The 14781-nt window shown below is 40.5% G+C and overlaps 2 long non-coding RNA genes across 3 annotated transcripts in view; both read right to left on the bottom strand.

Moving 5' to 3' along the window:
• The window catches only part of LOC121890475, a 37417-nt gene extending 36825 nt beyond the window's left edge, over positions 1 to 592 (bottom strand). For both annotated transcript variants that reach the window (XR_006093807.1, XR_006093806.1), the window contains exon 1: positions 23 to 592. This is a non-coding gene — a long non-coding RNA (uncharacterized LOC121890475). The remainder of the gene's footprint in view (positions 1 to 22) is intronic.
• An 11390-nt stretch (positions 593 to 11982) lies between these two features.
• LOC121890966 lies at positions 11983 to 13827 on the bottom strand. The gene is made up of 3 exons (XR_006093994.1): positions 13685 to 13827; positions 13518 to 13577; positions 11983 to 13117 (listed from the first exon to the last, which is right to left on the bottom strand). It is a non-coding gene; the product is annotated as an uncharacterized LOC121890966 (long non-coding RNA).
• Positions 13828 to 14781: the final 954 nt, after the last annotated feature.

Here is a 14781-nt window from a genome sequence, read left to right as displayed (position 1 = left end):
GCGAAAAAATAAAATGTGGTACCTTGGTCATGAAGTCTGACTCCAATCAGCAGTTTATTCCAGCCTCGGTCTCCGGGAAAGAACAGGATGTAGTTTACACCAACCTCGGTCTCCGGGAAGGAAGAGGATACACGCTCAAGTCCCAAGATGGCGGGTCCGGCCCATGTAGTGAAAAGTCTCTCTGAGCGATGACTTAGTGGCTCATAGCACTGTCCGATAAATCCTCAGGGTTTCCACGTCGAAAACGACGAACTAAGGCCTTTAGCTTTAGCTTTGAGTTAGCTACACAGTGGCTGTAAATCCATTCACTGTGCTAATGAATGCTAACAACACACGTTCGGCTAATGCGCTAATAAACAAACAAACTTGGAACAACTGTGCAACAAACTTAGTGTAGAAGTATCTCCAGCTGCTCGCTGGAGATACGTAGAATGCGTATCCTGGCATAGACTGTCGGGTAGATAATCTCCGACACCAGCTACACATTTGTTTGTAAACACCGCACATACATCGCATGGATGTATTACAAGAGCTGGACACCGGACAAAAAATGGCGCCCTTTCAGTCCTATAGGAATTGCTCGCCTGGCGCATACGCCAAAAAAAGTTTCTAGCTTCCGGGTTTGCTTCCGCGTTGTACGGCCCACTGAATATGCGCAGTAGTGTTTCCCCCGCTGGCCCCGCACTCGAGCTCCCGCTCGGCCCATAGACTTTACATTGTGATGACGTCACTGATTTTTAAATCGCTTTTCTCGGCTCGAGGAAAGTTTTACAAACATAAGCCTCCATGGATCAAACGTTCATTACAGAAAGAGTCATAACTGACGCTGTTTGCAGTTCGAGGGGTCCTGTCAACAGTTTTACAGGCGTCTCTTTTACAATAGTGGTCTATGGGGAAAATCCTTTTTGGGCCGCAGGGGGATTTTTCGCTGCAATACCGCGAGTGGCCACTGGGAAAAATTGGCTGCAAGGCTGGGCAGCGGCGCCCTATCCAGCTCTTACTATACATCCATGATACATCGCTGCTCAGTCCGTCCAGTTACACAATTTCACTCACACTCTACTTCCTCTTTCTTTACGTACACCTGTGTGATCCAACCCTTTTCAACCAATGAATGACCGGTATTAAACTTATTCTGGAATACTACTTCCTTTTACGACCATGAACTCTTCAAAATAAAACGAATATTAATACTTACATCTATACTATACATCTGCATATTTTTTAAAACTTATTTATTCCACTGAACCTTTAAATATTTTAGGAAATAGCTTTTTTAACCATATTTATGATGTATCTTTTAACGTTAATTATTTAGCTTAACATAAACTTTATTACAATATATGGTATTTTTAACCTGGCTACATGTGCCTGTTGTAATATTTTGTGATTAGTGACAACCCCACTAATACTAGAATTCAAGTTAGGTAATACTCTATGACTGAATACATTTTTTGTATGTTTGTGTCACTGAAGTTGGTAGTTTCTCCCAAAAGGGGACTTAAAGTCTGTTAATTTGCTGCATCATCTCCATACTCCAGGTTCAAGCAGGCCCAGCCCCAGTTTTATCTCCCTTGTTTTCTAGAATACAACCAAACATGATTTTGTCATTTCTAAAGGCTGAGCATGTTTGAGTCTGTCTGGATGACATTAAAACCTAAGGTGCACAGTACAAAACAATGTGGAAATATCATGGCAGCTCCTGCATTCACGTCGCATCCCTAAAGTGTCAGGAGTTGCTTGGCAACAGGCACAGAGGTGAATCGCAGTGCTAAAATGGTGGCATCTCAAAAGCAGAAAAAGCAACCTCTCTGTATGCAATGATGACTCTGCTCTGAAGGACTTTATCGAAAAAAACAAAAAAATGAAATACAAAGAAGCTGCCAACTGTTGAGGCAGTTGCTCTCTAAATGGTATAATAATTGCTCCAGCTTTTGAGGGCAAATGAAAAATGACTGAAGGAAATTTTGTTTTTATTTTATAAATCTGAGTGTGGAACCTTGTGTCACAGGTCTGGAATGTGACTTTAAAGAAAAATCCAGTAATTTCTACTGGGCAGTTGTACTGACCCAAAACAGCATGCAGACAGAAAGTGAGCATAAAAACAAATTAATTTATTATAAGCTAAAGCACAAGTTAAGAACAGATTTAATACATGGGTTAAAAGTCTAAGTCTCTTAGAAGGAATAAAATAACACTAAAGGCAATTAAATGCCTCAGTATTAAATGAGTCCAGTGTCCAATCCAGCTGAGAAGAGCTGTTCTGTTTTAGCTGTGGTTGCAGCGCATGCATGGCCTCCAGTACGTGGCCGCCCCGTGGCGTCTCCAACGTGAATACAGAGGGTGAAAACAAAACAGACTTATCTGTCTCAGTCTCCTACTGCATCATAGTCTAGCTATGTTAACTAAAAGGGGTAAGCCAAAATAAACTGTTAACTAAATGCACTGCAACCAAAACAAATCAAAGATCAATTTAAATAAACTTTTACACTCTACTTTTTGGCAACCAGGCCATAGGCTGGTATCTTCCCTTCATTCCTACGTTGCATTCTGTGCACACCAAGTCTCTTCTACGCTGCTCCATCACGGCATCTATGAGCTCTGTTTCTCTCCCGGCAAGCACACCTGCCCTGCACCTGTTAATTAGCTGTCAGGAGACAAGTGGAAACACCTCTATAGAGCCTAGTGCACCAGTCACAGCACACTGAACTCAAGTGTCTTTCTAAGTCAATGTAAAACCCCCCAAAAGCCCAGAGAGTTCCCACCAAAAACGGCACCACCACCAGGACCAGCCATTACATACACCCCCTCACACACACACAGCATCACCCTGTGACATAATCTGAAGCGAAAAGGCTCAGATCCAAGTGCAGTCTCTGGTGTTAAAGCTTCTACAAACCCATTGTGCACACTCTCAGGTGTTTTCACTTATTTTTCTTGATCAGACCTCTTCTCAGGACTGTGGGTGTATACAGACTGTGGTTGATTGACATCTCTCTCAATCTTCTGTCACTCAAGGTGGAACATCTAAAGAGGCTGATATACCTGCTTTTAACTACATGTTTGCATGCGCATTATGACTACCTTGTGTGTCCTGTGTTACTTGCATGTCCTCAGAAATTAATGCTATACGTCCGCAAGATGCAGTTCAGCACATGACCTGTGGGGGCGGTATCAGAGAGTAATGTCAGCAGCAAACTCGGTAAATTGCAATTATGGCATTTTTATGTTCACAAGGAAGATATTCTGGCGTCAGCCATGGATGATTAGGCCCTAATCTGCCCCCTAGTGGGACTACTCATATACTACTCAAATATAAGACAATATTTTTTCCTGAAATTACATTTGGAAAGTGGGGTCCACCTTGTATTTGAGATCTAGACAATTACATGTAGGGGATAGAGATATTCTTTTTGAATGGAATGTGCCAGCGGGTTGTTTGTAGCTTTAATGTTGCTATGGTAGTGAGTGTCTTCAGTTTATAGAGTGTCCTCTAGAGTTAGTCAGCCCTAAAAGTGTGAGAAATCCAAAAGACTGTCTGAAAAATGCTACCTGCCAAGAGCCTGACAAGAGAGTGTGTCAGTATGTGACTGATAGAGGAGATACGCAAATGTAGGATTTACATTCTGCTTTAATGGTAGTATTTCATGTTTCACTTTTACCAGAGGAAAGGCTTCAAGAATGATGACTCTCTTTTCTTTGTATCCGGGAAGAGTGTGAAATTGTGTTGAATTCTCAGAAAGTGTTCCAAAAACAGATGTCTTACAATCCGGGTTGTCTTTTCTTTTCATGCCAATACAGTACCTTTTAATCCAGGTATAAGCAATGTAATATGTGAATAGTGTCGCAGCCGATGTCTACGCGGTGGTAAAAAGCAAGCATATCACAAAACAGCACACGCAGCTTATGCCGACTTGAATGAGTTTCTTTCATAGCAGACATTTTGACTTGTCAAAGCACAGGTGTAATTAATACTGTTAACAATGACTGTTCCATTGAAGGGTATCAGCAATCCATGTCAGTCAAAATGCCATATTGTGTTGAAATGTGTGCTGTGCTAAAGGCCTATTCATCGCTCTGTGCAGCAGGCAGACAAAACACCTCATGCATCAACAGACTAATAAACACATACTTCACATGGCTTGTCATTGCTAAATCTAAATGGAAAAGCTACTGCCAGCGCTTAAAAGCTTTGAAAAGATGAAATCAAAGTTTTAGCATTTTCATCAATTTCTGTTTGATCATCATCTGATGGAGATTCATTGTAATATGTTCTGCCTCATACGCTGCATATATTGACTTCTGTACATCAAAACATCACACATTTTCATCAGTTTTTGTTCCCTTACTCTAACTGAATTAAAGTAGTTTCATCACAAAACAGTGAATGTAAGGTTTCTGAATTGTTTTCTATTCGAACTGAAAATTTGCCAGAATGAAAAGATTTCAAAAAAATATGCTTTAGTCAAAGTGATGGTACTGTATGCCTTTGCTTTAAAAAGAAAAAAAAGTCTTTTATCTTGCTTCCATGGAGACCATGACATATTGAATTTGAGTTGTGAACCTTTAGTTGAAGGTGCGCAATTTTCTCTCACAGCACAAAGATTTGTCCTTGGAGCGTTCTGCAGAACTTCAGCTATAGAAAATGCAGTCTTTTCATCTCTGAGCTACTGAATGGAAGTCCTTCCAGCCATCCTCCCATGCAAACACACGCTCACAGTATAAATCTGACATTTTGATGGCAAATGGCTGCTGGCAGATTTGGTACAGCACACTGGTAGGGGGACTGGTAGAGATCGAGATAAGACACCGGACAAATGACCGTCCTCGTCCGCCCGCTTGAAATGACAAATGAGACACTCAACAATTTGACCTGAGCTGATCAATCACTTTAAAGGACAGAATCATTTCTCATAATTTGTCATTCAAAAGGAAGAAATATCATTCATCACCTCATCTGCCAACCTGCAGGTTAATGGTTTTCATGTATTTCTACATTAGGTATCATTCTTTGTATGAATATTATTATTTTCAAAACCTTTCTTTATTATTGGCAACTGATGGGAAGCAATGGAAAGCACTGATCGTTTCAGTGTTTGTTTTTATGATGATGAAATAACTAAAAGTAATATAATCCAGGTCATAATTGTCCAAATGTGTCATATCAATCTCACTACTGTCTCTGATCTTAGATCAGAATTCTTCTGCAGGGAGATTTGAAAAGGTGAAGCCCATAACTGAGCGTGTAACCTTTCTCCCTTCTGCTAACCTCATGGGAGTTATTACTGTGGATTGACATATGGGTAAGCTATGCTTCAGGAGGAAGCCATCTGGCATAATGTTTGCTGGCAAGCCTTCACATTTACAGTACACAAGACAGTCTTTTTATGTTCAGGGAAACATTGTGTGTGGACAGAAATTCTTCTAACTACCTGTATCTTTACATGTAGCAGTCTCTTTAGTACATACCAGATATACTGTACAACACTGATCACCATTTCACTGAATCTTATTTTTGTAGTTTTGGTTATCGTTTTATTCAGATACTGTGTGTTAACATTATACTCACCCAAATAATTGTGACATGACAAACACACGTAATGACAAACTTTGCTACAATGTCAAATAGGGTTAAGCAGTACGACACGTTTACAAGCCAACACTTTAGCAAGATTGTCAAAACCACTTAATTTGGGGGTGAAACTGAGAGTGAGCGCACCAGAAATGTTGACAGTCGACTTCCAAACTAGTTGGGGCAACAATTATTCCATTCACTTTCAATTTCTCTTCCAAATAAGTTTGGTTAATTGGTAGGTTTGTTTAAAACCTGTGATCATTTCACTGTTTCTTTGAACTTCTTTTTAGCAATGTGGCTCAGAAATTAACTTGTAGAGTACAATATGACCATAATAATAATAATGATAATAATACATTTTATTCATAATTTGCATGTCAAGATACTCAAAGACAAGTTAAAAGGATCCTAAACTACAAAAAACACACTAAAAAAAATAAAACTAAGTAACATTATGCTTCGAGGTTTAATAATAACAAGTCTTTGGGTTTCTTCACCAAACAGAATGGGCCATATAGAGCACCAAATTATTAAAGCAGCTGAGTACTTCGAGAGCACTGTGAAACATGACAAAGACATTTGGTCATCATTTGGGTGCAAACATTTCTGCTGTAAATTCTTATATTAGCAATAATTTCCACATTGATTGTATTATCTATTCCACAGCAGATACATGAAGAGGAACAGGAGAATGAGAGAAACAGCAGAGACTGAGGAGGCACATTCGTCTATTCCTCGGGATACACTCACATACACACAGACACACATTCCCCTCCACCATCTCAGTGGTACATCAGGGTCTCCTCTCCCCTCCAATAAACATCTTAATCTCGACTCAGGGTTCCTGGCCATGTTTTGGCAGAACACAAGGGTCAGAGATGATGTTTGTATCCAAGTATGGATCCATAACAAACAGTCCATTCCTAATACAGAAGTGTGTTCTGTTTTTTCTTCAAACACACACACACATACACACCCGCATAAATAACCTCAGAAACAGGCGGAGTGTGCTAAAATGCTTTTTTCTATTTGAAGCATGGTGAGCAGAGGTTATGCTATCCTTCATGCTGTACTCATTCCATTCAACTGGACGCACTTCCTCAATGCCTCTATTACATACATGGTTGACCATGCCTGACATACAATCCTGAGTGTAGACCTGGCACAAATAAGCCATTAACTAAACACAGAAGAAGGAATTTATATTGGTGAGAATGGTCACATAATCAGTATTTACCTGACTATATGATGTACTGTAGTAACAGAATATACAGTAAGTTGCCTTTTAAAGGTTTTTGCAAATGAATACAATAAAGTTTAGTCTTTCATCTACTGATGGAAACATCAGGAAGAGAATTATGATGAGCGCCAACTTAGCAGTTGGTGTTTATGACTGCTGAATAAACACTGTTCTTATTGAGTAGAGCCCACCCACCTGGTCAGTATGTGAAAATAAAACCCGCCAGATGGTTTTTGATGGCTGTACTGTCCTCCTCCTGCAGAACTTAAAGGGAAAGAGGTCCTGTGTAAATAAATCTACTTCTGTTTGTGTGTATTTATGATCACAGATGTTCAGTGAAGACATTGTTGAAGCTTGACTGTGTTTACGTGGTTACTTTTAAAGTAATTGCACAAACCATTTGTATATTCAATCAGGCTGTTACAGACTAGCTCCAAAGCTTGGTCATAATTGATTTCTGCTTACAGCATTTTATCTGTACAGCCTCTGTTTATAGGTTTACCTTATTTGATTTGAGTGACAACCACACTGGCAAGCAGCAGGCAGGCAACAGTAGAGCATTTTCTATTGTCTGCTGTGGTTTCACAGTAGTATGTTAAATAACGTGGCTCCCCAGTGTAGCAGCATGTTGGCTCCAAGTTTACTGCATTTCAACTTGGTTGACCTTGAAACTTGAGGCTGAAAAGCTGTGCTCATCAATGACATTTTTCAGTGTAACCTGGCAACATTTTAGCCTTTTTTGACCAAAAAATTGTCAGAATCTAACAGGCTGGGACCTCTGGAGGCTGTTGGCTCATGCAAAGATGGATTACCAACTGGGAAAGGTTGGTAAAGCCCCAGGGTCCAGACTCCCAGAGGTCCTGACAACCACAGGTTAACTGTGTATCAGCTCATTTGTGGTAGTTTAATTGATTAAAAAAAATTTAGGATTATACACCACTGATGCACAGTATCAGCTGAAATGGTAAGGATCTTGAGGTAGTTCCAGCATCATTACCTAATCCAGAGATTAAGGCTTGTAGCAAGGCCCTATGTCAAAATCTAGTTTCAAGAGCTAGAACTCAAAAATTTAAATTGTCTTTATAAGCTATTGTTAAACAAAGTTTTCACATACCTGGGGGAAGGGATCCAGCATAGGAGGGCTGGTTGGTTTCTGGGACACTTGGCAAAATAAACTGAACCTGCCATGCGTTTGCTGCGTGCAGGCAGCTTTAATCCAAATATTTATAATAACAATTTATCAAATGAATATGCGTAATGTGAAAGGGATCGCTATAATGAAGCCACAGAGAATTATCACTCGACTCTACAGTTCTGCACAGCTCAACAACACATTAAAGCATCTTTCAGCTCTTTTTTTTGTCTTCCAGTCCGCAACTTTACTGTTTGGTTCAGTCTCATCACTCTCAGTAACTGCATTTTCAGCCAAAATAGACCACTGTTTTCACTGAAAAAGCTCTAAAACCCACTGCCTGCTCAGCACCAAACATCAAGCAGACACAGTTAGTGACTAGCTGGTCAACATAGTGGAGCATTTAGCAGCTAATGAGTCAAATATTTCCCTCAGGATTTGGTGGAGGCCAAAACAGAGCTGAAAGGAGAGTGAATGTTGGACTTGCATTTGTAGGGTGGCCAGAATCACAGCTCCAAATAAATGTTGCTCCATGTCTGCTAAATGTATAAATAGGCAAATATTTGCTAACAGATACAGTGTGCCATATCAGCTTTACAAGGTGATAAGTCAATTTGGTGTTTTCATCTTGTTTCACTGCACCAAAGGGGCTAAAAAATCTGATAATGTACCTTTAAATAGTTTCAAATGTTGTATTATTGGTTATAGTGTATATATACACATTTTTGAAATACATGTTGATGTGCAACTGTTTGCTAACAAGTTTGCCATATCAAACTTAATGATGATGATACAGTGTCCATGTGCAGTGCTGCCATTCACTGACTTATAAAAGCTGTGAAAAAAAACCCACTAATTACAACTAGAACATGAACAACATATTGTAGACTCTGATGTCTCTAATTAAATGCTATTGATAGTTGAAGTGTGTCAACACTGGTGGCAAACATGGCAGTCGATCCAATACTGGAATAAAATTCAAAACAATTCATATTCCTAATTATTCCATTAAATAAGGTAAAGTGAGTGATGTGTGCTTATTTGAAATGTCATGAACAAATTATTTCAACTAGTAAGACGTAGTAATGAAATGTCATGGAATCAAATGTTGAATGCAGTATAAAACTTGTTCAATGTCAAAAAACCTACACTAAACAAAAAAGTTACAATAAATACACATAGCCTGAGTCATGTCTAGTATTATTGGAAGTGGAAACCTTGATAATAATAATAAAGACGACCTAGAAAAGTTTTTGTAGAACAAACCTAGCTATCTGTGTTTTTCTTTACTGGAGGTGAAGTTTAAGTATGGCATTGAGAAGCTTCAGCCTCAGTCGACTTGGGGGAGGATGAGGGAGGATGAAGGAGGGGAGGGATGACCGGGCTTACCTTGTCCCAATCTTGCCTGGCCTCCTTTTTCTCCACAAAGTGAGGCAATCCGTCTTCGGTGAACACCTGCTCTTAGATGCCTCCTTTTTGTTTCTCCATCCCCCAAGTAGGTGTCTCTATTTTAGTACCATGAAAGTGTAGTTTTGGATGATTCTGTGTGTGTGTGTGTGTGTGTATGTGTGTAAGAGAGAGAGAGGGAGGGGAGGACAGAAGGAGAGCTCCAGGGTTAGACTCCACAGGGATACAGTCAGCTGTGTTCCTAATTCAGGCCCTTTTGCTGGGCCTTTCCCCCCATTTGCCCTTCAAACAGCATCCATCCCCTCATGGATCACCATGGCAACAGGGCACACTCTCAGGACAAAGCAGCAGTGGATATGAAAAGGATTATGTAAGAGAAATTTAGATGAAAGTGGGTTTGGTATTAAAATTCACTACTGACAAACATAATTGCGGGTCTCCGATCAAGTACAACAGGGAATGATAAATGATTAAACAGCAGCGCCAGAGATGCTAAAACACAAACATAAACCAACATGGAAAACCTGAGAGACTGTGCAGCTCGTTCTCTTAACTGATACGTGTGTGTGTGTGTGTGTGTGTGTGTGTGTGTGCGCGTGTGCAGAAATGGATGGCAATTTTATCCCAGATTTGCTTTTTGATCTGCTTTGACAAAAAAACATTTCAGTAAAACATAAGAGCACTGATTCCTTTTGAAGGCATTATACTGTATGTGCAAATGTCATTTCAGGGAATTCATTTCCCATTTGCTCTCCACGCACACTTTTCACCTTCACAGCTCAACTGTGATTAGTCTACTCAGCCATCAGACAGAAACCAGCCTTACTTATTTTCATTTTTTCATTATAGACCAATCATATTTTCTCCATTGATTATTTATACTTCCAAATGTCAGGAAATAGTGAAAAATGCTCATCACCGTTTTCCAGAGTCCAAGGTGACTTCCTCAAATGTCTTGTTTTGTCTGAACAACAGAATTTAAAGTCCTGTCCTGACCAGATGACTGAGAATCCAGAAGTCATTGCAGATAAATAATCATAAAATGGTGTTTATTGTCATTTTATATACAACCACTTTTATGCACCAACTACCTGCATGTCTTCCCTCACCATATCCATAAACCTCTTCTTTGGCCTTCCTCTTTTCCTCTTGCCTGGCAGCTCCATCTTCAGCCTCCTTTTCCCAACATAACCAGCATCTTTCCTCCGCACATGTCCAAAACATCTCAATCTCACATATCTCGTTTTGTCTCCAAACCATCCAACTTGAGCTGTCCCTATAATGTATCCATTCCTAATCTTGTCCATCCTCGCCACTCCCAACGAAAATCTTCAACATCTTCAACTCTGCCACCTCCAGCTCCGCCTCCTGTCTTTTCATCAGTGCCACCGCCTCCAAACCATACAACACAGCTGGTCTCACTACCCTCTTGTAAACCTTCCTTTTCTTTCTTGCTGGTACCCTTCTGTCGCAGATCACTCCTGACACTCTTCTCCACCCACTCCACCCTGCCTGTATATCTTCTTCACTTCTCTTCCACACTCCCTGTTACTTCTAACAGTTGACCCCTAGTATTTAAACTCATCCACCTTTGCCACCTCTACTCCTTGCATTCTTACCAATCCGCTGTCCTCCCTCCCGTGTATCCCGTCTTGCTCCTACTGACTTTCATTCCTCTTCTCCCCAGTATATACCTCCATCTCTCCAGGCTCTCCTCAACCTGCTCCCTACTCTCACTACAGATCGCAGTGTCATCACAGTCATCGGAGACTCCTGCCTGATCTTGTCCATCAATCTGTCTATCACCGTTGCAAACAAGAAAGGGCTGAGAGCCGATCCTTGATGTAATCTCACCTCTACCTTGCACCCATCCATCAGTCCAACCGCACACCTCACTGCTGTCATACTGCCCTCATACATATCCTGCACCACTCTTACATACATTTATTAACATACATTATTGTTGTTTTTGTGGTTTGAGGCACAGGAGGCGCGTCAAGGTTATCTTCTGCACTCAATACACCACCTGTTGAACGCTACTCTGCACTCTTCCCTGATTTGGGAAAAGGGGTCTGCATGTCTGATAAAGCCACTTACTGAACCACTGCGGCTGCTGGCTTTAGTTTTAGATATGATAATTGCGTGCAGAAGGTTTGAAGAAGGTGTCCTTGTCAATATGTAAATACACAGGTGCACACAAAAACACACACAAACATGTACACACATGTACCCCAAGGGTATTTCCCTATGAAAAGGGAATACATTTTGACCAAAATTCCCATTAAATGCCAGGATTTAAATTCCGGGAACTTTTCAATGTAAGCATGACACTTGTTTAGCTTGGTCAGAGTTTTGTTTTCCTCTCTTAGTTTTGGATTGCTGGGGTGGTAGTTCGGTCGGTAGAGCAGTTAGTCCATTAATCAGAAGGTTGCTAGTTAGAAGTGTCCTTGAGCATGTGTATGTGGGGAATAAATGTACATGCCTTGGACAAAATCTCCCAAATGATGTAATGTAATACCTTAATTTGAATATCCCCAGTGTTGTTTTACTCTACATCATGTTTCCTGTCAATCACATGACACACAGTGGAAGAAAAGGAAACGATAACTTAAAATACGACACATTACAAACATTTGTTTTGTTTATTATGCAGCATAGCAGTACATTCCAGGCTAGGTCTGACACTTTAAATTACACATTTCAAAGATTATTCAAAAAATCCCATATAATTATATTGAATATTTTAGTACGTGCACTTCATAATCAGTGAAAATGTAAACCAGACATCTGTTGTGTCTTTGCAGAGGTTGCATCTGTTTCTTGTGTATCTGAGTGGGTAAAACAGAGACATCAGCTCTGGGTTCTCTGCTTTCACTTTGACATGTGTCTGAGAAGCAGCAGGACAGAGAATGACACCACACATCACCATCACTTATACTCAGTGACTTGTCCCCAGCTCTGTTCTGTTTAGTCTGGAGTTTAGCAAAGAAGCCTTTGTGCCTTTTGCTGTGGCTGTTTGAAAAGTCAAACTTTTTACTGGCTGTTTGTCAAAGAAGAAATGTAAGGAGAAAAATCAAGCATTGCATTTTTTTTTTTTTTTTTTTTTTGCAGTTGGGAGGAACGGATTTGTGGTGGTATTTGGTGCCATTGGGTCTCTGTGAGTTTCAGGCAAAGAGAATTAATATATGCTATTAATATAGCATCCACTTCTTTAAAATGTAGCTGAATTGGTTTTGGCAAAGCAATACACACACAGAGTAAGTCTTTATGTCTACGGAAAACATATAATGTACACTAGATCAGTGATGACAGATTAAATGAATAATCTATGCAGATGACACTGGTTTTATTTACACAGTGCTCATGCAAAAAACCAGTCAATAAACAGCAGTCATGTGTCAAGCCAACACATTTTGTTATCGCGTATAAACATGTTGATGTTGACATGATGTTTGGTGCTTATCACAGCAGCAACTTTTAACCTCGAGTGGGGACACAGACTAACATCTGTACGTGTGTGTATTTCGTGGAGATAAGTGCATCAGTGCACCATAGCATAACATGCATGCTTGAGGGTGAGATGTCAGATAGTAGTATGATATATATGCGTCTATGTCTGTGTGTGCGCAATGTGAATAGGACCATCTATCACTCCCCTCAATGCCTGTTGACAGTTCCTCCTGGACTCTCACTCTCATTGTCGAGGTCATTCAATGACACAGATGGGGGTCTCTCTCATTTCACGCCTTCTATGTTTTCTCCTCTACTATGAAATCACATAGTTAATTGAGTTCTTAATATAGTCTACCGAGAAATACAGTATATGAAGATAGATTTATAGCCACTACGAGGCAGAATAACTCCAAAACAAGTTAACACAGCTGTAACATATTATTGCCTTATAAAGTTGTCATAAACAGTCACTTTCCACATCCAGCAGACATGAGGCAACATCATCAACCCAGTGGAGTAATGTTTAACCAACTGACAAATGTAAGTTCATTATTCACGCTGCTCTTAGCTGCGGTTTGGTCAGTGGTGGCTTTAGTCATTTTGGGGCCTAAGGCAAATACAGGCATGGGGCTTAAGGCAAATACAGGCATGGGGCCCTCCACATCCCTTGTTCTCCTTTTTCAATCCTTATTTATCTAAGAAAGACCTACTTGTAACTTCTCTTCACCAGTCTTCACACAACAATGATGTCCAGACATCTGGAATTGCATCTGTAAAAAAAAAAAAAACCCAGCAAAACATATTCAGTTAAACAAATGCACCCACTATAAAATCTCATTTTCATGAACAATATGATCTCTGTATGATAAGATTGTACTTTATTATCCATTCACTTAGAAGATCTGTCATTGGTTGTCATCATTTGCCTTGGTTTTCCAGCAGGTTCTCTGGCAGAATTTCCTTACTGGACCTGACTGCTGCTGTCCAAATTAGAGAAGTTGTTTATGGTCTTCTGCCTTCTATCTTGTGTTAGTAAAGTGAGAAAATAATACACAAGACAATAAGAGGTCAATTATGGAGGCACAAAAATTATAAACATAATACACTGTTAAAAATGTTCACCTTTTTTCTTTGCCTTTTTCTTTGTCTTTCTTTGTCTCTGTCTTTCTCTTCCTCTCCTTTGAATGTTTTTTTTTTTCATTTACATTGGTTGAGTTTGTCTTGCTTTCTCTCCCTAATCAACTGATCAGCTGAAGGGAATCTTGGGCTGTGGCTGTATTGTCTGGAGTAGGGCTGTCATGATATACTGGTATTAACTAAACACAACAGAAGAATTTAAAGCCACCAAGGCAAGAGCAGTCTACCAGCCTACTGGAAACACCAGGAGATTCTTGGGGTTGTCTGTCAAGGACGGCTAGGACTTGGAAACTACTACACCAAGCAATGGAGCAAGGCCAATACCAAAGGCAAGAGAGGACTTGTGGTGCAGAGGGTACAATAGGCAGCAGAAGAGGACTACCACGTAAAAGTGGCAGGGCTCGCCAGATGGCAACAGTGGATGCAGTGGGATCAGGCTCTCGAGCAATCACTGTCCTGGAAGGAACTCTGGGGTACCAATCAGGGCAAGTTGACCTTTCTCCTGCGTGCTGTGGCTGACCTCTTGCCAACCCTAGACAATCTCAAGATCTGGGGCAAAGAAGACCTATCCTGTAAGCAATGTAGAGCAACCATCTGCACCTTGAATCACATCTTGACCAGATGCCCTAAAACATGGGGAGAAGGCCGATACAGGTGGAGGCACAACAAGGTCCTTAAAGAAATCGCCAAATGGATGGACCTGCAGAGGATCAAAGCCAATAAACACCAGCCATCACCAACCGAGGGTATTAACTTCCAAAGGGAAGGTGTCAAGGCTCCTGGGGCAACAACTGCCAAGAACCCTCCTTCCATTTTGCATTGGGCATCAGACTTGGA

Source organism: Thunnus maccoyii, chromosome 23 (assembly GCF_910596095.1).
Source record: "Thunnus maccoyii chromosome 23, fThuMac1.1, whole genome shotgun sequence".
Lineage (NCBI taxonomy): Eukaryota > Metazoa > Chordata > Actinopteri > Scombriformes > Scombridae > Thunnus > Thunnus maccoyii.
This window is presented reverse-complemented; position numbering and strand designations above follow the sequence as displayed.